This window comes from Trachypithecus francoisi, unplaced genomic scaffold (assembly GCF_009764315.1).
Source record: "Trachypithecus francoisi isolate TF-2019V2 unplaced genomic scaffold, Tfra_2.0 Lachesis_group13, whole genome shotgun sequence".
Taxonomy (NCBI): domain Eukaryota; kingdom Metazoa; phylum Chordata; class Mammalia; order Primates; family Cercopithecidae; genus Trachypithecus; species Trachypithecus francoisi.
The window spans coordinates 64,425,722-64,450,552 of NW_022681458.1; the positions used below are offsets into that span (position 1 = coordinate 64,425,722).

A 24,831-nucleotide genomic window follows, 5' to 3' on the forward strand; every position below is an offset into this window, starting at 1 on the left:
TTAAAATGTCATGATGTTTCTGAAACAGGCAGGGCTTCTAATGGTAAGATTTACAGCAACCTTTGATTTTTTTCTCTGCCTTCATTTTTTTTTTTCTGAGATAGGATTTTGCTCTTATTTCCCAGGCTGGAGTGCAATGGCATGATCTCGCCTCACTGCAACTTCCCTCTCCCGGGTTCAAGCGATTCTCCTGCCTCAGCCTCCTGAGTAGCTGAGATAACAGGCATGCCCATGCTCAGCTAATTTTTTTGTATTTTTAGTAGAGGCAGGGTTTCACCATGTTGGCCAGGCTGGTCTTGAACTCCTGACCTCAAGTGATCTGCAGGCCTCAGCCTCCCAAAGTGCTGGGATTACAGGCATGAGCCACCACACCCAGCCTCTGCCTTCACTTTTAATGGTCATTTTGAAAAATACATTCCACGTGATGCAATATTAATAGGCTCTCTGGGAAAAAGGGAGAAAAACACTTTAAAATATAGTTGAAATAGTAGAGAGGGAGTTAGAAATTGATAAACTAGAAAAGAGGATATAAGGTGCTACTCCAGGACACTTTCTCTGGATACTGATGAAAGTACTTTAAAAGCAATCCAGTGTTCCCTAAGAACAACTTCATCAGGTATTAAAAAAAAAAAAAGGCCGGGCGCGGTGGCTCAAGCCTGTAATCCCAGCACTTTGGGAGGCCGAGACGGGCGGATCACGAGGTCAGGAGATCGAGATCATCCCGGCTAACACGGTGAAACCCCGTCTCTACTAAAAAATACAAAAATCTAGCCGGGCGAGGTGGCGGGCGCCTGTAGTCCCAGCTACTCAGGAGGCTGAGGCAGGAGAATGGCGTAAACCCGGGAGGCGGAGCTTGCAGTGAGCTGAGATCCGGCCACAGCACTCCAGCCTGGGCGACAGAGCGAGACTCCGTCTCAAAAAAAAAAAAATAAAAATAAAAATAAAAATAAAAATAAAAAAAATAAAAAAATAAAAAAAATAAAAAAAATAAAAAAAAAAAAAGACACCACCCAAATCAGTTAGTTTCCTATGTTTCTCTATGACTTTTAGTATTCTTGTGGATGAAAGGAAGAGATAGTTGGGTTTAGTTTCTTACTTATCCTTATAAAGGGGGGATATATATGGAATGGCATCATACATAACTCAAAAAATATGAAAAGAAAGGAGGAGGGAGGAAGGGAGGAATGTAGGGAGGGAGAGAGAGAGGGAGGGAAAAAAGAGGAGGTGGAGGGGAAGGGAGGAGAGGGGAGAGGAAGGAAGGAGAGGAGAGAAGGAAAGACCGAAGCAAGGAAGGAAGGAAGGAAAACAACTTCCTATATTCTCTGTAACTGATCCATCTGGCTCCACTTTTTCCTGGTGATGGGGAGTAGGGTGGTGGCTGTGTTCAGGGACTATTATTTAAACTTCACTATTAAAGTATCTCAATCTCTTCGGGTTAAAGTACTCCCAATCAGAGCTCTTTCTCCTCCCCAGCTGACACCTAGGTACCAGGGAACTCACCTATGGTTGTGATGATTTTGTGACCTTCAGGAGAAGGATGCCTGGTGCACATCTCGCCTGTTGGGTCTTTCTGGGTTAACTGAGAAGTGGCTGGTCGCAACTCTGGCTGTGATGTTGTGCCAGCCCCGTGTGACTATGGTGTGGGTGTGATGAGCACTTAGTGCCAGCCCTGGCCACTAGCTGTGGCTGCTTAAGTCTGTGGTCCTTGTGGCAGCCTCTTGGCAAGCCCCTTGCACCACCCCCAGCAGCTTCCTGGTCAGTTCTAACTGACTGGTTCACTTGGCATTTCCTCATTCCCCCTGGGGCACCCATGAACTCCCATCTACTTTCTCGTTACCCTGCTGTCCATACAACTCCCTAAGTCTTTTCTAATATGCTGCCTGGGTGGTGCCAACTTGCTTTAGGAAAATTCTATTATTTTCCTGAATTAGGCTCTGAAATTTGAAATATAAGCCCTCCCCTCACCTTTAAGGTTTGACCCCCAAGGAATGTGAAGCCAGGACTACTCACTTCTGATCTCCCTCTCTCTCACCTACCTCTTTCTGCCTCTCTCTCCCCTCTCTCTTTCTCCTCTTTTCTCTCTCCCTGCCCCTCTCCCCACTCCCCTCTTCCCCTAATATTTCCATTTGCTTTGCTTTTCCTGATGGGAACTATCCTTATATGGTCTCCTCTGTGTTCTTCCTGCTAGAGTTTTGTAGTAAAACTTGAAGATCTGACTTAGCCAGGTTTGGTTGTTAATAGAGAAAGGAGAGTTCTGAAATGTAGAAGGCCACTTCACCATGCAAAGCTACAAGCAGGGTTATTCTCTTTCAAAGCTGAATGATGGCAGCTTGTTTCTAGCTGGGAACTGCTATTTGCCTGAAGGAGGGAAGCCTACTGAGATAATGGGAGAGGAGCCACAGGCATCACCATTCAAACAGAATGGAAAATGCACTGGGTTACTATTCTCAAAGTATTGTCCTTGTTACACAATAATGTACCCAAATCTGAGTGCTGCTGATAGTAAAGTCTGTTTATCTCAGAAAATATTCTATGTGTTATTAGTCAAGTATGAATGGAAGAGAAATATTAATATTCAAAAGTGTTGGTTTTATGTAATTTATAGGCCCCTCTACTACAATCTATCTTCCAAATTTTTGACAAAATGATCTTTTTTTTTTAAAAAAAAAAAACTGATCACAGCATCTCCCTGCTTTAAAGACCTCAGGTTACTATCACAATCTATAAGGTACCTTCCAGAGTCCTTAGTTTAGCATTCAGAAACCCTCTCATTCATTCTGAAGCCCACACCTATTGCTTGGCCTCATCTCCTGTCACCCTGCCCACTTCCTTGCCAGATACCCTTTGCCCCAAGCACAGTACTCACTAGCCCTTTGGTCCATTTTCCCTGGCCTTTGCCTATGCCTCCTCGCTCTCGTATCTGCCTGGAAGACACCAGCCCAAGCTATCACTTCTGTAAAACCTCTACTTCCCCACAACACTCCACAGCACTGTCTCCATCTCCTGATAACCACACACTCTGTGTGTGAGTATCTTTCTGTCTCTTCCCCATTAGACTGGTTTCCTGGAGCCACCATATTCCTGGCACCTAGCACAGTGCTAGCACATTAGAGCTGCTCAGCCAATGTTTGTTGAGCAAAGGAATGAAGAAACAGAAATGTGAATGATAGAATGAAGTATAAGCAGCGGAATGTATGAAGTAAGCTTATAATGTCATTTAGTTATCAGCTATAAATACAGTCATGTGTTGCTCAACAACAGGGATACATTCTGAGAAATGCATCTTTGACAATTTCATCATGCAAACATCATAGTGTACTTACACAAACCTATATTGTATAGCCTACTACACACCTAGGCTATATGGTATAACCTATTGCTCCCAGGCTACAAACCTGCACAGCATTTTACTGCACTGAATACTGTAAGCAACTGTATCACAATGGTAAATATTTGTGCATCTAAATATATTTAAACATAGAAAAGGTACAGTAGAAATATGGTATTATAACCTTATGGGGTCATGGTTGTAGATATAGTCCATCATTGACTGAAATGCCATTATGAGGTACATGACTATGTATAAAACCTTTCATCAGAGTATGCACTGTTATATTCCTGCCCATAAGCTGGAGTATATGGCCTATGATATCTTTTTATAAAGTGATTTGGTTCTCATCAAAGTTGAATTCTACTGTAAAGGGCCAGTTAATAGCCATGAATTTTTCAGAGCTTTGACTTTTTCATCTAGGAAATACATTAAATTTTCTTTTATCCAGCATTGCCAGAAAATATAGTCCTCTAGTTATTTTAATATTCAGGTTAAGAGATGGAGCTAGCATATGTCACAGATAGATTTCAAGAAATATATATTGTATATTGCATACACATGATTTTGAGAAATTATAATACAATAAAATACTAAATTTATCACGATTATAATTTAATCTTTCTTTGACTTAGAAAACTTTTAGGATCCTCTAGTGTCTAAAAGTAATCAGTGCAAACATCAACTAAGAATATGCTCTGTTCTTAGCCAGGCATGATGGTGTGTACCTGTAGTCTCAGCTACTTGGGAGTCTGTGGTGGGAGGATTGCTTGAACCCAGGAGTTTGAGGCTGCAGTGAGCTATGATTGCAACACTGCACTCTAGGCTGGGTGACAGAGCAAGACCCCATCTCTTTAAAAAAAAAAGAAAGAAAGGAAAAGTAAAAAAAGAATGTGCTGGGTAGGAAGAAGTTCTGAGTAGCAGAGAGGACTCATTAATAGAAGAACAATTAAGTTCCTGTTCCTTCCAACATTATGCATGATAATTGGCAGGTGAAGGCATCTCATACCCTTCACTACATCTCAAAGTTCTTCCAGAATACTTGATGTTTGTCACCTCCAAAAAGGAGCTTGACCTGATAAACAACCATCTCTATGTATATTTTTTGGTAAATAAAATGGACTATAATTTGTTTTATTTCATGCAACCTTGAAAAAAATACCCATTCTTGGCCGGGCGCAGTGGCTCAAGCCTGTAATCCCAGCACTTTGGGAGGCCGAGACGGGCGGATCACGAGGTCAGGAAATCAAGACCATCCTGGCTAACACGGTGAAACCCCGTCTCTACTAAAAAATACAAAAAACTAGCCGGGCGAGGTGGCGGGCGCCTGTAGTCCCAGCTGCTCGGGAGGCTGAGGCAGGAGAATGGCGTGAACCCAGGAGGCGGAGCTTGCAGTGAGCTGAGATCCGGCCACTGCACTCCAGCCCGGGCGACAGAGTGAGACTCCGTCTCAAAAAAAAAAAAAAAAAAACCCATTCTTTATATGTTAGTGTTAATATATTCCTATTCATATGTATTTTATGAGCTCAAACAGTGCCATGAATCCATATTAAAATGCTGGAATCCAATGGAAAAAATAGGATATACCCCCAATAAGGTGTTTGAGGACAGATTTAAGATAAGATCTTAATTCTTATCTTAAATTCTCCTTATCCAGCTGACCAACATATGTAACTCTTTTTTAAAAGGATTTCTGCTTTGGAATCATGAAGCTAAATGTCTCTTAACCCCAAGTCCTTACAAGGCTTGGAATGTTCTCTTCCCTTAAGTAACTATCTAGTTTTTTTAGAGAGCATACTTTAAAAGCTTATTTACCTCTTCTTCATGACCCTCTCTTCTTTGGCTCTCTTCAGAAGAAGTAGGAAGGAAGCAGGAAGGGCAGGAGGAAAGGAGAGAGGAAGGAAAGAAGGAGAAATATATGTGAATGTTAAAAACTCTGCTGTTGAGGTATCAAAAGCAAATGAGAAGAGTAAAGAAAATATACATCACCTTAGAGAATACCTAAACTGTCATGAGTGACTGTTGGGAGAAATAAGAACCTCACATTCTCTTATTTCTGATACCCCTTCATACTACTGTCCACATCCAAACACATTTTTACCAGGGTACATGAGTGTATTCTGGTAATACACTCTGCTTTGGTCACTTAACATAAAGTTCTTAATATGTTTCCATGTTTCTACATAATTTTTACATTGTCCTTTTTTTTTCTTTCTTTCTTTATGAGACAGAGTGTCACTCTATTACCCAGGATGGAGTGCAATGGTGCAATCTCGGCTCACTGTAACCTCTGCCTCCCAGACACAAGCAATATTCCTACCTCAGCCTCCTGAGTAGCTGGGACTACAGACACACACCACCACACCTGGCTAATCTTTTGTATTTTCGTAGAGAACAAGGATTCATCACATTGCCCAGGCTGGTCTCCAACCCCTGAGCTAAAGTGATCCACCCGCCTTGGCCTCCCAAAGTGCTGGGATTACAGGCATGAACCACCACATCCAGCTTTCACATTATCCTTTGAAATGGCAGTCTGGTATTCCGATCAATTGACTTGTTGTAATTTATTTAGTTATCCCATACTTTTTTCCTAATAGAGATAATTCTGAAATGAGCACTCTGGTACCTCATTTTATTGACTTATTTAATACTATTAAGCATGATTAGAAATAATAAAATTGCATTTCTTTTTTTCAAAGAAAGATACACACTCTGAAGGAAACAGAAAATAAGTGGAGATAAGCTACCCTCAAATATTGGAAGCTAAGAAGGAAGTAATCTCCCAGAATGTCTGCACAAGGGGAGAGCAACAGGGAGCCAGCCCATCTGCCTCTCAGAAGGAATGCCTGAGAGGCTCAGGACTTAGGAACAGCCAAGAGTGGATATGTTAGTTTCCGAGGGCTGCTGTAATGAAGTACAGCAAACTGTGTGGCTTAAAATAACAGAAATGTATTTGCTCACAGTTCTAGAAGCTAGAATTCAGCCACGGATTCTCTCCATGTGTCAACAGGACTGGTTCCTTGTGAAGCCTCTGAGGGAGAGTCCGTTCCAAGCATCTCTCCTCATTGCTGATGGCTGCTAGCAGTTCTTGACATCCTCTGCCTCTGTCTTCACATAACATTTTCTTGTGTCTGTGTTTTCACGTGACCTTCTTATAAAGACACAAACCATTGGATTTAGGGCCCATTCTAATCCAATATGATCTCATCTTACCTTGATAACTAATACCAGCAAATACCCTATTTCCAAACATGGCCACATTCACAGGTACCCGGGTTAGAACTTCAACACAGCTTTTAGGAGGACACAAGTCAATTCACAACAGCGAGGTTGAGGAATCAGCCTGGGAACAAGAGGGAAAGAAAGGTTAGAAGTTGGTAAATGGGATCTCAGGAATCTCCCACAACCACATAGCCAGGTCAACAGACTGTGTAGCCACTGCCAAGTCAGAAGAGAGTTCTTCTCTCAGAGTACTCATGAAGAGAATCCGTGGCTGAAATCTAAAGCCCGTGGAATGATTTGCTGGACTGTCAGATGCCCTATGACTCTGCACCTGGAGTGCCAGCAGCCAGATACCCCCAGAAGCAGAAAAGTGGGATTCTTCTCTAGGGAAACAGAACAGCCTCAGAGAAAAGATCTGCATGGACTTGTACTTCAGATTCTCTCAATGAACCAATTTCCTACAGGATGCCCTTAAAATGGAGCCACCAGTTGACAGTCACAGCTCTCCCACTTACCTGCCCTGGTCCACTTTGTACTCTGCCTTGAATAGGTCTTTCATCTTTCACTGCCTTGCATTTAAATATATGCAAACAGATAAGGGCCACAGAATGTTTGAGCAAAGCCTTCAATATGAAAGAATAGATGCAAAGTAAAAAGCATGAAAGAGAAGGGAATTCAGAGCATACAGTGAAGGCAGGAAACAAAAGACAACTTCAGAAAAACTTCCAATGCCATCAAAAAGCTAAGAAATATGTTATAAAACAAGGCCAAAATGCCTGGGGTATTTTTTCTTCTCTATTACTTTCTAGTTGTGCCATCATGATTTTTCTTCTTCATTTGGATCCCCTATATTAGTAGGGTCTCCTGACTGCCTCCCTGTCAGCTGCCTCCAACTCTGACCCCAGTCTCATACATATAGTCCCATCCTCCAGGCTCCATGTCACCACCACAGCTATCCTCCCAAAGCATGACTGCATGGCTCACCTGCTTAAAGTCCTTCGGGCCCTCCTTTCCCCTTACTACAGGAAAAAATCTCAGTTGGCACAATTGACCTTCCCATCCCACCTCCTTTCTCTCCTTCCTTTGTACCCTCTGCTCTTGCTGTAAGTGGCCACCTGCCATTTCCCTAATTCTACCTCACTAATGTTCCACACCCCGTGCCTGTGCTCACCCAGTCATCTGCAGGCCTACCTTCCCTCCTCTCCCCATGCAACTCCTAGTCTTACTTGAGGACTCTGCTCACATGACAGGCTCTTAGGAAACCTCTGTTTGCCCCCAGGAGGTAGATATTCTAGCCTCTGGGATCCTCTTTGTGTTCCTTTATTAGAACATCTTAATTGTTTACATTCACTGCCTCTGTTACTCAGCTAGGATGCCCAGCACAGCTCAATCTACCAACCTCCTCCCTCATCCAAGCTGCAGCAGCAGTGTGTGTGTTGTTACCAGCCACTGGGAGACCCCACAGGGCTGCCTCAGCAACACAGCAAGTGCAAGAGAGTGACAGGCACGGGAAAGATTGGGTTATGACATTGTTACTAGTAAGCGCTTGCATTTCTTCAGCATCTTGTGCTTTCAGGATGCCCTGAAATAACCTATCACTCTTGAATTGCCCTGTGGCGGTGTTAGCATTCCTGCCTTTATTTCACGGATGAGAAACTGGGGAGGTTATACTTGCTGCTCACAATGGCCCCAGTGAATTAGGGGAGTTTCAGCATCTGAACCAATAACTCCTACAAGCAGAGGAATGAGCTACAGAACCATAAAATAACAAAAAAGGACAAATTATTCTCCAAGCCTTTGATTTAATATATCATCATCGAACTTAGGTTTTAGTGTTACAGGTGATCTGAACAGCTGAAAAATCTAAAGAAGGAGAAATAGAGAAACAGAGACTTACAGAAAGACAGCCAGCAGGAGGGAGAAGAAAGACCTAAGATGAGGGCCTAAGAGGAGGCAGTAAGGGCTGAGTGTTTTTATGAGTCCTCTTTCAAACCTGCCCTCTACACTCATAAACTGAGGGCTCACCATCCTCAGCTTTCTTTTTATGGTGATCACCACTGGCTCGTAGGTTTGGCTGAAAGTAGCTTCACTCTGCTACTTTTTAAAGGTTTTTGGCCTCAAAAAGTGACTTTCTTCTTGGAGCCAATGGAATTGATGATAGACAATATCAACCTTTCCAAGAGTCTGAACCAAGGGAGGTGAAGTATGTGGAAAAGCTTTGGGAAGAGTACACCTATTATAAAGTTCTCCAGCATGTGAGTCACTATCGTTATCATTAATATCATCTCTCAACCTCAGTATCTCTGCTGTAAATTTGGATAATAATAGCCAAGCTTCCTGTCTCACAAAGATGTAGTGCACTTAGTATGTGCTCGACTAACTTTCCAAGCATGATCTGATGTAATTCTCTGCACGATACCAAGTTAGATGCTATGAGGATCCTTGTTTTCAGATGTGAAAACTGAAGCTATAGAGCTTCTGTAACTTACCTAAGAATATATAGTAAGTGACAGGGCATAGACTCTTTCTGCTTTCAAATCTGTGACTCCTAACCAGTACGACTCAGTGCTGCCTGAGATAATGTGTGTGCAGGCGTTAGTATTATACAAACCTGAGATCATTTATTGGGTCACCTTTAACAGAAGCAACATGGTATTTTTATACTAGAATAGTTAACTAGGTGAGTACCTGCAGACCATCTGTAGAAGGGGAAAGCAAAACCCTGAAAGGTCACTATTAAGTGACCTGACTTGATAATGGCAGAGCTGGGTTTAAAACCCAAGACTTCGGACTTTTAGTTTAAGGTTTGTTCCAATATATCCTACTATCTATGTATAAAATTTGAAATATATTACCTCAAAGTTTTCAAAACTATTCAAAGGAACAAAATTTTTAAAGGAAATCTACTTGAGTAGCAAGTTCTGCTTGCTTTCAAACAAGCGAAAAGCAGACTGAACCAGAGAGTTTGTTTTGAAGGGCAGCATGGTGAACCAAGATGCCTCCAAGAACAGGAGCAATGGAATGAAAAGTCAGCAAACAAGGTAGAAAAGACAGCCCTGATAGGGCCTGAGAAACTGAACAGAAAATCTGAAGGAAGATAAATGGATAATTTAACAGCCATTCAGTTTATAAGAAAGACAAAGAACAAGCTACATTGCATCAGAAAAGGACTAGAAATGATGATGGATGGGACCCTTCAAATGAGTGGTGAACACAACAGAATCACAGTTGCCTGCAGAATTCCCAGCTGAGGGCAAATTGGAGGAACTAAATAAGGATATGAGACTGATACGGATTGAAGAGTTTTTCAAAATCTATTTAATGGCCAGGCAGGAGACATTGATCGCTTTTCAGAGGAAATGTTGAGGGGCAATGAGGTAGTCAGCCTTTATTTGTGATGTGGAAGGAGGGGGGTGTTTATTTATATACAATGTTATTGCAACATACATTAAGGTATTAAAATTATTTTTGAATTATGGTGGTAAAGCACTAAATTCTTTTGATCTTTGTGGAAATAAGCATTTCTCCTTTTTGCCCCTGTACTTGTAAGCCTTTTTTAACAATTAACCAATCAGATGCCTTAATACTTCTACACATGACCAAAGATTGCTATTTCCTTTATCTGTTCATGATAGGCTTTTAAATTTTTTGCTAAATAGTTTAGACACCATCAGTGAACACAATTCACAAAGTACAAAAGGCACAAATTATCAGAGAAAAGAGATCCTCCCTCACACTCTTTTTTGCAAGTCACCCAGTTCCTTTCACTGGGGCAACCACTGTTAACCAATTCTTGTGTATGCTTCTAAAGATAGTTTATATAAATACATGGATACAGTGTGTTTTTACACTGTTTTTAATACATAATGCTTATACATTGTTTTCTATGTAAATATAGTGCATATGCATGTATCTATACTATGCTCACACATATGTATCTATGTGTAAGTGCATATTTATATATGAACATATATGAACATAGTGTATATCCTGCTCCATATCTTGCTTCTTTACACTTAATTTATTTTTTAGATTTTTCAGTCTCCATGCAGAAGATGTCTCATTCTTTTTGATGGCTGCATAGTATTAGATTTTAAAGATGAAAAATAAATTATTTAAACAATTATTTATTTATTTATGGACATTGATGTTGTGTCTAATTGTTTGCTGTTGTAAACAATGTGCAATAAATATTCTTGTAAATACACAATTTTCATACTTTATTTGTAGGAGAAATACCCAGAAATGAAGGATAACTGGGCATTTGGCATGTAAACATTTGAGATTGTGATAGATATCGCCAAATTTCTCTCTGTGGAGTTTGAACCAATTTATATTCCTACCAGTAATGTCTGAGATGTCTATTTCTCTATGCCCTTCTCAACACAATGTATTACCAAATTTCAATTTTGCCAATACGATAAGTATAAAATTTATCTCATTATAGTTTTAATTAGCATTTTCCATATTATAAATAAGTAAGATCATATTTTTAGTATAGATTTATTTCCTTAGAAGCCATTTGTGTTTCTTCTGTAAATGCTTTATATTTTTGCCTATTTTTCTATTGAACTAGTGCTATTTTCTTACTGATCCATAGGAGCTCACTATCTATTAAAGAAATAAACCCTTATTATTTGCAAAAGTGACAAATATTTTTCCAAGTTTGTTATTTATCTTACCTAGTTTTCTTCACATCAGTTTTTGACTGAACTCTTTCCTTATGATTTGAATGGTCACTGTTATCATATACTGATTCCCTTAACTTTGGTTCTATTTTAGTCTTTCTATCTGTTCTACTGACTTATCTGCCTGGTTATACTATTTTAATTAATATCACTTTATAATATATTTTAATGTCTCATAATCCTAGTTTCACCTTCCTCATTATTCTTTTTCAGTATTTTCTAGATATTCTTTTTTTTCATATAAGCTTTAGAATTTAGTTCAAAAGGAAATCTGGTTTGTCTTTTTACTGGCTGCTTATTTAATTTTACATGGTCAATGTTTGAGAGTTAAATTAATATGAAACTTTCCAACATTTAAAAGATAGAAAATGTTGCCCATTAGGAAGTTTAATTTATAAAATTATTATGTTCCCTCTTTAACTGCACTCTAAAAATGAAATAAAACTATTGAAAATATTGGTCCCTCTGTGCCTACACAAACAAACTTTTCCCATATCTTTGGCTTTTGGGGAGTTAGCAATGTAATTAAAGAAGAGCCACAATAACATACCTTCTACCGGGTCTTCCAGTGGACAGATTGGCCCCTTTCTAGGACAAAGAGAAGGCCAGCTAATGATACAGTATCCTCCTCAGACATATACCTAGTGGTAAATGTAACATATTCCCTTTCTATATTTTTATTATCTCAAAATTGTGACTCTTTATTGGAGACAAGGTCTCACTCTGTCACCCAGGCTAGAGTGCAGTGGTGCTATCACAGCTCACTGTGACCTTGAACTCCTGGGTTCAAGAAATCCTCCTGCCTCAGCCTCCTGAGTAGCTAGGACTGCAGGTGCACACCACCACACCAAGCTAATTTTTAAATTTTTCTGTAGAGACAGGGTTTCACTGTGTTGTCCAGGCTGGTGTCAAACTCCTGGTCTCAACCGATCCTCCCACCTCAGCCTCCCAAGGATCAGGCATGAGCTACTGAGGCTGGCCCACTGTCTTTATTAGGCTGTACAATTAAGAAAAAGAAGTTTCCCTTGCCATAGGGAGAGAGACCACCAAAATAATAAAGGATTTTTATCCCCCAAGGATCTTTACCTAAAGACAAAGCATTTCTCCTGGATGCTTTGGGTCCTCTGTAGATCTGGAACATTGGGATTCATGGGCTTGATGGTTCCTCTCTATCTCAGATCTGAGCACTGTCTGGTGCTAGGCAGGGAGCCACCTTTAAACTCTCACAAGAAATGCTCAGTAGTCATCATATTTGCATGGTGCTCACTAAGCAGTTCATTAGTGTGTATAATTAGGACTCTCTTTTGGGACTCTTTTGGCACTCTCAAATATAAGCTAAAAAATTAAAACCAATGCTAATAGAATATTCGGGAAACCATTCTTTGAGGTCCTATAGTGACTTACACAGAGCACCATTTGCAACAAGGACAGATATTTGCAATTCTCTATTTGTAAACCCATTCTCACACAGACACCCTATTCATTATTTTAGGAAATCCTAGAACTTGAGGCACATGGGAAATATACAAAAAATGTACAGTGAATGAATGTTTGCAGCTCAACAAACTAAAAGTTTTAAATGATCCTTTTTACACATCGAACTTTGAAAAAATAATAGAGTTTTATATATTTCTATAAAATCTCAGGTGGCATGGTATTAGCAGAAAACATTCCAGTATATGGAAAAGTGGATTATTACCATGTGGCTGCTTTTTAGTTACATGTTCCAACCACCTCTTGTATGAAGCCTCATTCATCAAAGCCTGTGGCTTCTGGGTCAGCAGCCATTCCTTCCAAGTCAAAAGTTGCCTACACAATGAACATGATTGATTAGCTACCAGTCTGCTCTGAAAATCCAACCAACAGGATAACCAAGGACAGCATCCTGGAGGGGCTCATTATAACACAAGAAAGTGTTCTTCTTGCTCCATTTACATGAGCTGTCTTTAGGCTTGCCTGTCCTTTACAACTTAAAACTCTTGTTTTATTTTCCCAGGGCAGGGTAGAGTAGATAAGTCACAGATAAAAGATGCACAGACTACATCTAATGTCTGGAAAGTAGTATGTCTTCTTTACTCAGCAAGACCTCCACTTTCCTGTGAATCTGTTCTGAACCAGCATCAGAGACGTAGAATTAAAAAAGTTGCACCATTGTCCTCAACACTGCAGTAAGGTGTGAGACACCCATTGTTACTAGTGTTCCAGTTGAGACCTTTGATGTAAAGACACCATGAGCCTTGTACTCAGCCAAGCCTGGACTGACATTTCAGCTCTGCTGTGTACTTAACCATGTAAACTCTGGCTCTTTAACTTAGTTTTTCCAATCCCAGGTCCCATATCTGTCAAAACAGAGCCAATAATAGCTATCTCACAGCACCATTCTGAGTTGTAATCAGCTCACATATGAAGAACTCCAAGTATGGCTTCTGGAACATAGGGCACATGAATACTCAATAGTTAATTCATGTTAGCAAGATGTGCTTTACTTTCTATCACAGCAAGCAAACAGGTGGCCCACAGAATAGATTCAACTTACAGACATGTTTCATTTAGTTGAATACAGTTTTTAAAATTGTAAAATGTCCAGTTTGTCATAGTCCCCACCACTCCCAACTCTATCATGCAGCCTACTTCATTCATTAACTTTAGTGACCTGGCCCTGTAAACATTTTAGTTTCAGACTCTTGCCCTACATTATGGAAATAACAAGGCAGTTAATCCAAAAAGACTAACCTTCCTGCCTCATTAATTCAGAATGTTAATGTCATTTGTGAATATTATTTTCCACAAAAGAGTCTCTTGTGCATATAAATAAGCAAAACAAGTAACCTGAGAGGTCAGGAAGGAACTGGAAAGAGAAAAGAAAGATGGAGATAAAACTGCTATAAAGCATTGTTGCATTTTCACTTTTACATGCACGACTAATCTGCTTCGAATCTTGGGGAAAAAAATGGTCTCTTCCTAACTTATTACTAGTACATAATTAGCTTACAGGATATTAGACACTGATGCTACAAACATCATCTTTTGTTATAACTTGGGTAGACTATGCCCTTAATATTTCAATTGCAAATCTGAATTATTGTTGTGTTGGATTCTAATGAGCTAATATGCCTTTATACTAAGCAATTATCTTTGTGACTTTATCATCTTTACTGCTTTTTGGGTAACTGCCTCATATTATTTAGATTTTAAAATCTCAGATATTGCCTACTAAACAGAAAAAAATCCCTAAACCAATCACTGGGGCTCTCCATTGGTCTGGCCTGAACTAATCAGAGCACAGGGAATGGGTTCTGCTACCAGCAGACGGGTAAAGGGACAATGTACAGCCTCTCTTGTCTACTAGAGTTCACTTACAACTCACTGCCAGAAAAAAGCTACTCATAACACACACACACACACACACACACACACACACACAGACACAGTCCTCCAATGCAGGGGATCAATTTGTCCAAGAATCAAGATGCCTAAAACACTATGCCACCTGCACAGGTAGTCAGAAAACAGAGACCTACAATATGAAATCAATTTTCTCAATTAGGAATTATATTCAGCTCCTAGTGAAAAATAAAAATAATCTAGAAAAGCCAATGCTGTAGTGCTATTATATGGCAGTTCCATAGCCATCAGAAACCTAGTTCTCAGCCAGGCATGGTGGCTCATGCCTATAATCCCAGCACTTTGGGAGGCCAAAGTGGTGGATCACTTGAGGTCAGGAGTTCACAACCAGTCTGGCCAATGTGGTGAAACCCCATCTCACTAAAAAAAATTATATATATACACAACTAACCAGGCCTGGTGGCACACACCTGAAATCCCAGCTACTAGAGAGGCTGAGGCAAGAGAATCACTTGAACCCAGGTGGAGGTTCCAGTGAGCTGAGATTGCGCCACAGCACTCCAGCCTGGGTGAGAGAGTGAGACTCTAAAAACAAAAAAAGAAAGAAAAAGGTAAAGAAACCTAGTTCTCCTTTATCTTTCCTTAGCACACGGCTGCCATAGTCAAGTTTGCCTCATAGTCACAAAATGGCCACTCTGGCTCCAGCTATAATGTGCATATTTGTATTAGCCTGTTTTCACACTGCTGATAAAGACATATCAGCATTGACTGGTCAATTTATAAAAGAAAAAAAGATTTAATGGACTTACAGTTCCACATGGCTGAGGAGGCCTCACAATCATTGTGGAAGGCAAGGTGAAGCATCACATTTTACATGGATGGCAGCAGGCAAAGAGAAAGAGCTTGTGCAGGGAAACTCACATTTTTAAAACCGTCAGACTTTTTGAGACTTATTCAATATTATGAGAACAGCATGGGAAAGACCTGCCCACATAATTCAATTACCTCCCACTGGGTTCCTCCCATGACATGTGGGAATTGTGGGAGTTACAATTGGAGATGAGATTTGGGTGGGGACACAGCCAAGACATATCATTCCACCACTGGCCCCACCCAAATCTCATGTCCCCACATTTCAAAACCAATCATGTTTTCCCAACAGTCTCCCAAAGTCTTAGCTCATTTCAGCATTAACTCAAAAGTTCACAGTTCAAAGTCTCATCTGAGACAAGGCAAATCCCTTCTGCCTATGAACCAGTAAAATCAAAAGCAAGTTAGTCACTTCCTAGATAAAATGGGGGTGTAGGCATTGGATAAATACACCCATTCCAAATGGGAGAAATTGGCCGAAACAAAGGGGCTAAAGGCCCCATGCAAGTCTGAAATCCAGTGGGGCAGTCAAATCTTTAAGCTCCAAAATGATCTCCTTTGACTCCATGTCTCACATCCAGGTTATGCTGATACAAGAGGTAGGTTCCCATGGTCTCGGGCAGCTCTGCCCCTGTGGCTTTGTAGGGTACAGCCTCCCTCCTGGCTATTTTCATGGGCTGGCATCAAGAATCTGCGGCTTTTCCAGGTGCATAATGCAAGCTCTCAGTGGATCTACCATTCTGGGGTCTGGAGGATGGTGGCCATCTTCTCACAGCTCCACTAGGCAATGCCCAGGTGGTGACTCTGTGTGGGGGCTCCCCCAACCCCCACATTTGCTTCCACACTGCCCTAGCAGAGTTTCTCCATGAGGGCCCCGCCCCTGCTGCAGACTTCTTCCTGGGCATCCAGGCATTTCCATACATCCTCTACAACCTAGGCAGAGATTCCCAAACCTCAATTCTTGACTTCTGTGGACTTGCAAGCTCAACACCATGTGAAAGCTGCCAAGGCTTGAGACTTGCACCCTCTGAAGCCACTGCCCAAGCTGTACCTTGGCCCCTTTTAGCCATGGCTAGAGTGACTGGGATACAGGGCACCAAGTCCCTAGACTGCATACAGCAGGGGGAACCTGGGCTTGGCCCATGAAGCCATTTTTTCTTCCTAGGCCTCTGGGCCTGTCATGGGAGGGGCTGCTGTGAAGACCACTGACATGCCTGGAGACATTTTCCCCATTGTCTTGGGGATTAAGTTTCAGTTCCTCATTACTTATGCAAATTTCTGCAGCTGGCTTGAATTTCTCCTCAGAAAATGGTATTTTCTTTTCTATTGCATTGTCAGCCTGCAAATTTTCCAAAGTTTTATGCTGTGTTTCATATACCCTTTAACAGCACCCAAGTCACCTCTTGAATGCTTTGCTGCTTAGCAATTTCTTCCACCAGATACCCTTAATCATCTCTCTCAAGTTCAAAGTTCCACAAATCTCTAGGGCAGGGACAAAATGCTGCCAGTCTCTTTGCTAAAACATAACAAGAGTCACCTTTGCTCTACTTCCCAACAAGTTCCTTATCTCCATCTGAGACCACCTCAGCCTGGATTTCATTGTCCATATAATTATCAGCATTTTGGTCAGTCACTCAACAAGCCTTTAGGGAGTTCCAAACTTTTCCACATTTTCCCATCTTCTTCTGAGCCCTCCAAATTGTTCCAAACTCTGCCTGTTACCCAGTTCCAAAGTTGCTTCCACATATTTGGGTGTCTTTTCAGCAATGCCCCACTCTACAGGTACCAATTTATTGTATTAATCCATTTTCACACTGCTGATAAAGACATACTGAAGACTGGGTGGTTTACAAAAGAAAGAGAGGTTTAAGGGACTTACAGTTCCATGTGGCTGGGGAGGCCTCACAGTCATGGTGGAAGGCAAGGAGGAGAAAGTCATGTCTTACATGGGTCGCAGCAGGCAAAGAGAGAGAGCTTGTACAGGGAAACTCCCATTTTTAAAACTATCAGATCTCATGAGACTTATTCACTATCACAAGAATAGCATGGGAAAGACCTGCCCCCATAATTTAATTACCTCCCACTGGGTTCCTCCCATGACATGTCACGTCTAAAACCTAGGCAGAGGTTACAACTGTGGGAGTTACAATCCAAGATGAGATTTGGTTGGGGAGACAGCCAAACCATATCAATATTCCAACGGCAAGAAAGAGATAGGGACAAAGGCAAGAGAATGCACCTCCTAGCTGAATAAGCCCCATTTAAAGAGTTTTCTCTGAGCCTTTATGAATTCTGCTTACATCTCCCTGGCTACTCCTAAGCTCAAGGTAGATTAAAATGTGTATTGGGTAGGCAACTGCTAACTCTGCTAGGGATACCACAGTTCTGGCAGAATAAATGATCAAGTCCTTAAACAGGACAGGAATTATAAAGTTAGAGCCCTTTAAATGCCATTGTTTTCTAGTCTGAGAAGAACTCAACTGTTATGAACCCACTGAATCAGCTATTTAAGTCCTTGCCTCTGCCTGAGTCTTTTTTTATTATTTCACCGTCAGTCTTTTGCCAAACTTCAGCCTTGTATGTTGGTAACCTTGAACCCTATTCACTCTTTTCCAGGGTGACTCTGCCTCTTACTTGCCCTCTGATCAATCTTGACCTCCACAGACCTAAGTCATATGAACACATCTGAGATCACAGCAGCACTTCAGTCTGTTAAGGAAAACATTTATTAGCTAATGAGATATTCCTGAACATAAACAGGCAATTCCTATCTAGAAATGCACTTTTCATTCATAATTCTAACCAGCAGGCTGACCTAGTCAAACTCACATGCCAGCATTACACATATGGTAGGTGGTTACCAACCTGGGCTCTGCAGTCAGAGACCTGAGACCAAACCCTGGCTCTGTGGCCCCAGGCAAATTATGTAGCCTTTCTGAGCCTGATTTTCTCCTCTCTAAAATGGGTTGATAATGCGCATACCTGGTAGTTTTGATAATTTAATGAGATAAACTATATGAAGCATAAATATACCACAGTGTCTTACACAGTTACGTGTGTAACCTACATAAATAATTATTATTAATTTTCCAACCTCTGCAAATAACACAAAAAAGATATGTTTTAAGGCTGGTATCTTTAATGTGAATGCTTAAAAACATCCAAGGAAGTCTGGGCTCGCTTCTGTGTTCACCATTATAGCTTGATTATTTGTTTTTCAAAGCAAGTTTTAAAAACTGCTGGAAGCCTTCTATGGTAGTTAATACATTATCTTAAGCAATTTAATGCAAATTAATTTTTACACAACTTTGAGTTTCAAAAGCCATTGAACTGGGGAGGGAAGGAGTGAGGTTTAGGAAGAGTCTGTTTGCTGCCTTCCATCTGGACTCCACAGCCAGCTCCATCTGCTCTCACGTAAAGTAACTAACACTTTAGCTGTCTCCTGCCAAACGCACCATGTGGAGTCTAGCTTTTTTTTTTTTTTTTTTTTTTTTGACTCAGGAAAATGTGAAAATGCATATAAAGATGTGTATTTCAGGATTTCTAGAAAACTTGGTGGGATTATTTTGGCATTTCAACGTTCTGTTTTGGTACCACAACCCAAGTTTTCCATCAGACTTTATGGTTTTGTTTCTATTTTGTTTTGTTTCTGGATTTCATTCTCTCTTACTACCACAATACTCTTTTTCTGAAAGGGTCTTATAGGCCACATTGAAGGATTTGGACTTGTGTTGATGAGCATATTCATATCAAATAGGAGCCACTGAAAGTCTTAGAGAAGTGAATGGCAAGCTCAAGTTTATGTTTCTGATTGACTGCTCCATGGTGGCTTCAATATGGAGTGTCGATTGGACAGGGGCAAGAGGAAGGCTGGGAGACTGGTTAGGAGGCTGCAGTAGATTTAAAACAGTCAGGGGGATGATGGTAGCCTAAACCAAGGTTGGGGAAATGGCAACAGAATCATGTTCAAAGATACTTTGGAAGTGGGGTTGACAGGACTTTGTGACACACTGGATGTAAGCAGAAGAGGAAGATGTCATGGATGACCCATGGATATCTGGGTAGGACAGCTGGATATATGATAATGTCCACTTCCCTGACAGAGTAAACCTAAGAGGAAGGCTTGAGGGAAGGTGAGGAGTTCAGTTCTAAACAGTCCATCCACTGAGTTTCTGGCCTCTACAACCCATACAAAAGTAGAAGGCTGGAAAGTCAAAGTGATTTCCAGCCAACTGCAGCACTGAGATGTGGCATGTAAAATCTGGGAGTATCTCAGATTAAATCATGAATAATCTTAACCTTTGGACCTAAGAGGGATTAGCAGTTCAACAATTCACTAATTCATAACTTAGGATCTGCTCCCACAATTGGCTACCTGTCTCTGAAATCATACACCTTGAACAGGAACCTGTTTCTTGAAGATGCTCTTTGCACCTGTAGCTGTTGGACAGGCACGTGAATTTATGAGAATTTCAGGGCCTGCCACCATTTGCATGTTCTCTTGTCCCTCCTGCTGAAGAATCTGAGCAGAGATGATAACAGTTGGTCACATCATCAATGATTTTCCATTTCAAAATACCAACTTCCAATGATTTTTTTGACATTTTCATCCAGAAAGGGAATAATCATGGTAGTAAAGTGATCATGACCTCGTAACAGGAATATGCTGCCTCAAACAGATACATAAGATAAGTTCCAAGTCTAACTTTATATTTTTAAAAATAGATATTAAAAAAATACTCTAAGTTCTTTCTCCTCTACAGTATATTGTGTTGCTTAGTTTCTGATTATTTCTCTTGGGTAAGGTGGAGGTGAGAGAAGGCAAAAAATAATAAGTGATGTCACTAGCAACTCTTGAAATAGACTTCAACAACAGGAGGCCAAAACCATCTTCTCCGTCCTTTTTTTTCTTAATAAATGTCTTTTTTTCTTAATAAATGAATAGTCAGACAATTTCCTCAAAGTTTTAAAAAATATATTAATGACACAGTTGGACATTTTCAGGTTCAAACACTAATCTGGTTTTAATTTGATGGGGTTCCTCTATGCCCCTTTCCAACAACAGAGTGTAGGAGTACTCACTTTTTCTAAGAGCATGGCTTCTCTCTGCTACTCTCTTGTCCCACATCTGCCATCTCTATCCAGCAGCTGGGTTCCAAGAAGTAACTGTGGTCAACTAAGAAGCACAAACTGAGCCAGATAATAACAGATGTGGACCACAATGGCAGAGAAACATCAAGGCCAGAATCTGGCTCCTAGCAGGTTGGCAAACTGATAAAAAGAAAGGCCCAGGAATAATGGTAGTAAGATAAAATATATCCATTTCCCAAGTGGTTCATTCTAGGTGTGTTTTTACAGCAGGATTTTATAGCAGGTCAGAACATCCAATTCCCACTCTCAGCCACTGGCAGCTGTCCTAGCCTTAATTCTTCTTCCTGCCACTGTTCTATGGGGAGGAATGGAGGACAGGCTGCTGCTTCTAGGGTCACTGTGCCAGACGTTGAAGATACAAAGATAAAAGACCTTGTTTCTACTCTTTCTCTCTCTCTGAGCTTGTGGGATACTAAGCAAGACAGAGTTTTTAAAACCAGTGATAAGGGACCTCTACTACTAGCCATGATTGAGTAACAGGGGCCAAAAAAAAAAAAAACCTGAAAAATATTTGAAACAACACTTTTCAGACAATGGGCAACAGACAACATAATACACTGGTTCCTGAGTGAGGAAAATGAATGAAGTGCATCCTACAACTGTTCCAGCTTATTGCCGGGAGAGAATTTCTAGGCCATGGCACAGGCAGGGGGAATCCAGGCAGAGCCCAGTGATCTTGCTGAATTAAGGAGGCAGAGCTAGGAGTCTAGGGATGCCAAAGAAGTTACGGTTCCCAGGGAAGAGTAAGAGAGAAGAGAGGACTGCACAGAAAAAGCTCCAGAGATCTGCAGAGGGCCACTCTGAGTCTTCAGGTGAGTGATGTTCATCATATCCATGCAAGGAAACTACTGAGGCTGAAGCGAAAAGGAGTGAGTAGTGATCCACAGAGGTCACACAGACTGGGGAAAATAGTCCATGCTCCTGCCAGCCACAGTACCCAAGAAAAGCCTTGAAATACATGAGTCATTGGATACAGTTCTCAGAAGGGTATTGAATCAGTAGTGGGAACAAATTAGCCCTCCACAAAAAAAGGCTGCTTTGGAACCAGCTTGCGCAGCTGAAGAGCAAGCCCCAAAGGGATTGAATTGTTTCCAAATAACCTAACAATATTCCAGAACAAAACTGAAAAAGGCTTAAAGCAATGGGAAAAAAATCCATCACATAACAATATAAACTGTACAATGTCTGATGTTCATCAAGAATTACCAAACATGCAAAGAAGCAAAAACATCTGACGCATAATAATTAGAAAAAGCAATCGATACAGATTCAGAGATTCCATAGATCATAGACTTGGTAGAAAAAGACATTAAGATAGTTATTATACTTAGATATTTCAGAGGGTAGAGGAAAGATTAAGCATGATTAAGAGGTCATGAAAGATATTTAAAAGACCCAAATCAAACTTCTAGAAATGAAAACTCTAATTTTTGAGGTAAAAAAATATAGTAGATGAGATCCATAGCAGATTAAGCCCTGCAAAAGAAAAACTCAGTGACAGCAACAGAAACTATCCAAAATAATATAGAAAAGATGGAAGAGGCGGAGCAAGATGGCCGAATAGGAACAGCTCCAGTCTTCAACTCCCAGCACGAGCGACACAGAAGACCGGTGATTTCTGCATTTTCAACTGAGGTACTGGGGTCATCTCTCTAGGGAGTGCCGGACAATCGGTGCTGGTCAGCTGCTGCAGCCTGACCAGCGTGAGCTGAAGCAGGGCGAGCATCGCCTCACCTGGAAGCGCAAGGGGGAAGGAAATCCCTTTTCCTAGCGAGGGGAACTGAGACACACAACACCAGGAAAATCGGGTAACTCCCACCCCAATACTGCGCTTTAAGGAAACAGGCACACCAGGAGAATATATCCCATACCTGGCCGGGAGGGTCCCACGCCCACGGAGCCTCCCTCACTGCTAACACAGCCGTCTGCGGCGATCTATCCGCAAGGCAGCAGCGAGGCTGGGGGAGGGGCGCCCGCCATTGCTGAGGCTTAAGTAGGTAAACAAAGACGCTGGGAAGCTCGAACTGGGTGGAGCTCACAGCAGCTCAAGGAAGCCTGCCTGTTTCTGTAGACTCTACCTCTGCGGACAGCGCACAGCTGCAGTCCATTAGGGGAAAGAGCGGGGCCGTGGCAGACGCGAACGACTCTGTCTGACAGCTTTGGGGAGAGCCGTGGATCTCCTAACGCGGAGGTTGAGATCTGAGAACGGACAGACTGCCTGCTCAGGTGGGTCCCTGACCCCTGAGTAGCCTAGCTGGGAGACATCCCCCACTAGGGGCAGTCTGACACCCCACACCTCACAGGGTGGAGTCACCCCTGAGAGGAAACTTCCAAAGAAAGAATCAGACAGGTACACTCGCTGTTCAGCAATATTCTATCTTCGGCAACCTCTGCTGCTGACACCCAGGCAAACAGGGTCTGGAGTGGACCTCAAGCAATCTCCAACAGTCCAACAGACAGTCCTTCTGACTGTCAGAAGGAAAACTATCAAACAGGAAGGACACCTATACCAAAACCCCATCAGTACGTCACCATCATCAAAGACCAGAGACAGATAAAACCACAAAGATGGGGAAGAAGCAGGGCAGAAAAGCTGGAAATTCAAAAAATAAGAGCGCATCTCCTCCTGCAAAGGAGCGCAGCCCATCGCCAGCAACGGATCAAAGCTGGTCAGAGAATGACTTTGACGAGATGAGAGAAGAAGGCTTCAGTCCATCAAACCTCTCAGAGCTAAAGGAGGAATTACGTACCCAGTGCAAAGAAACTAAAAATCTTGAAAAAAAAGTGGAAGAATTGACAGCTAGACTAATTAATGCAGAGAAGATCATAAACGAAATGACAGAGATGAAAACCATGACACGAGAAATACGTGACAAATGCACAAGCTTCAGTAACCGACTCGATCAACTGGAAGAAAGAGTATCAGCGATTGAGGATCAAATGAATGAAATGAAGCGAGAAGAGAAACCAAAAGAAAAAAGAAGAAAAAGAAATGAACAAAGCCTGCAAGAAGTATGGGATTATGTAAAAAGACCAAATCTACGTCTGATTGGGGTGCCTGAAAATGAGGGGGAAAATGGAACCAAGTTGGAAAACACTCTTCAGGATATCATCCAGGAGAACTTCCCCAACCTAGTAGGGCAGGCCAACATTCAAATTCAGGAAATACAGAGAACGCCACAAAGATACTCCTCCAGAAGAGCAACTCCAAGACACATAATTGCCAGATTCACCAAAGTTGAAATGAAGGAAAAAATCTTAAGGGCAGCCAGAGAGAAAGGTCGGGTTACCCACAAAGGGAAGCCCATCAGAATAACAGCAGACCTCTCGGCAGAAACTCTACAAGCCAGAAGAGAGTGGGGGCCAATATTCAACGTTCTTAAAGAAAAGAATTTTCAACCCAGAATTTCATATCCAGCCAAACTAAGCTTCATCAGTGAAGGAGAAATAAAATCCTTTACAGATAAGCAAATGCTTAGAGATTTTGTCACCACCAGGCCTGCCTTACAAGAGACCCTGAAGGAAGCCCTAAACATGGAAAGGAACAACCGGTACCAGCCATTGCAAAAACATGCCAAAATGTAAAGAACATCGAGGCTAGGAAGAAATTGCATCAACTAACGAGCAAAATAACCAGTTAATATCATAATGACAGGATCAAGTTCACACATAACAATATTAACCTTAAATGTCAATGGACTAAATGCTCCAATTAAAAGACACAGACTGGCAAACTGGATAAAGAGTCAAGACCCATCAGTCTGCTGTATTCAGGAGACCCATCTCACATGCAGAGACATACATAGGCTCAAAATAAAGGGATGGAGGAAGATCTACCAAGCAAATGGAGAACAAAAAAAAGCAGGGGTTGCAATCCTAGTCTCTGATAAAACAGACTTTAAACCATCAAAGATCAAAAGAGACAAAGAAGGCCATTACATCATGGTAAAGGGATCAATTCAACAGGAAGAGCTAACTCTCCTAAATATCTATGCACCCAATACAGGAGCACCCAGATTCATAAAGCAAGTCCTTAGAGACCTACAAAGAGACTTAGACTCCCATACAATAATAATGGGAGACTTCAACACTCCACTGTCAATATTAGACAGATCAACGAGACAGAAAGTTAACAAGGATATCCAGGAATTGAACTCATCTCTGCACCAAGCGGACCTAATAGACATCTATAGAACTCTCCACCCCAAATCAACAGAATATACATTC

The 24,831-nt window shown here is 41.4% G+C and overlaps 1 protein-coding gene and 1 long non-coding RNA gene across 5 annotated transcripts in view; one reads left to right on the plus strand and one right to left on the minus strand.

Moving 5' to 3' along the window:
• PDE11A (phosphodiesterase 11A) overlaps positions 1-24,831 on the plus strand; it is a 490,924-nt gene that overhangs the window by 452,034 nt on the left and 14,059 nt on the right. The gene's annotated exons all lie outside the window — the stretch shown is intronic.
• LOC117094805 overlaps positions 5,143-24,831 on the minus strand; it is a 42,646-nt gene continuing 22,957 nt past the window's right edge. Inside the window, exons 5-6 of one of the 3 annotated variants that reach the window (XR_004441683.1) lie at positions 6,290-6,671; positions 5,143-5,175 (exon numbers count right to left, since the gene is read on the minus strand). This is a non-coding gene — a long non-coding RNA (uncharacterized LOC117094805). Of the gene's footprint in view, positions 5,176-6,044; positions 6,672-24,831 lie in introns of those variants that run through there. The other 2 variants (XR_004441684.1, XR_004441682.1) reach the window with 2 other exon arrangements.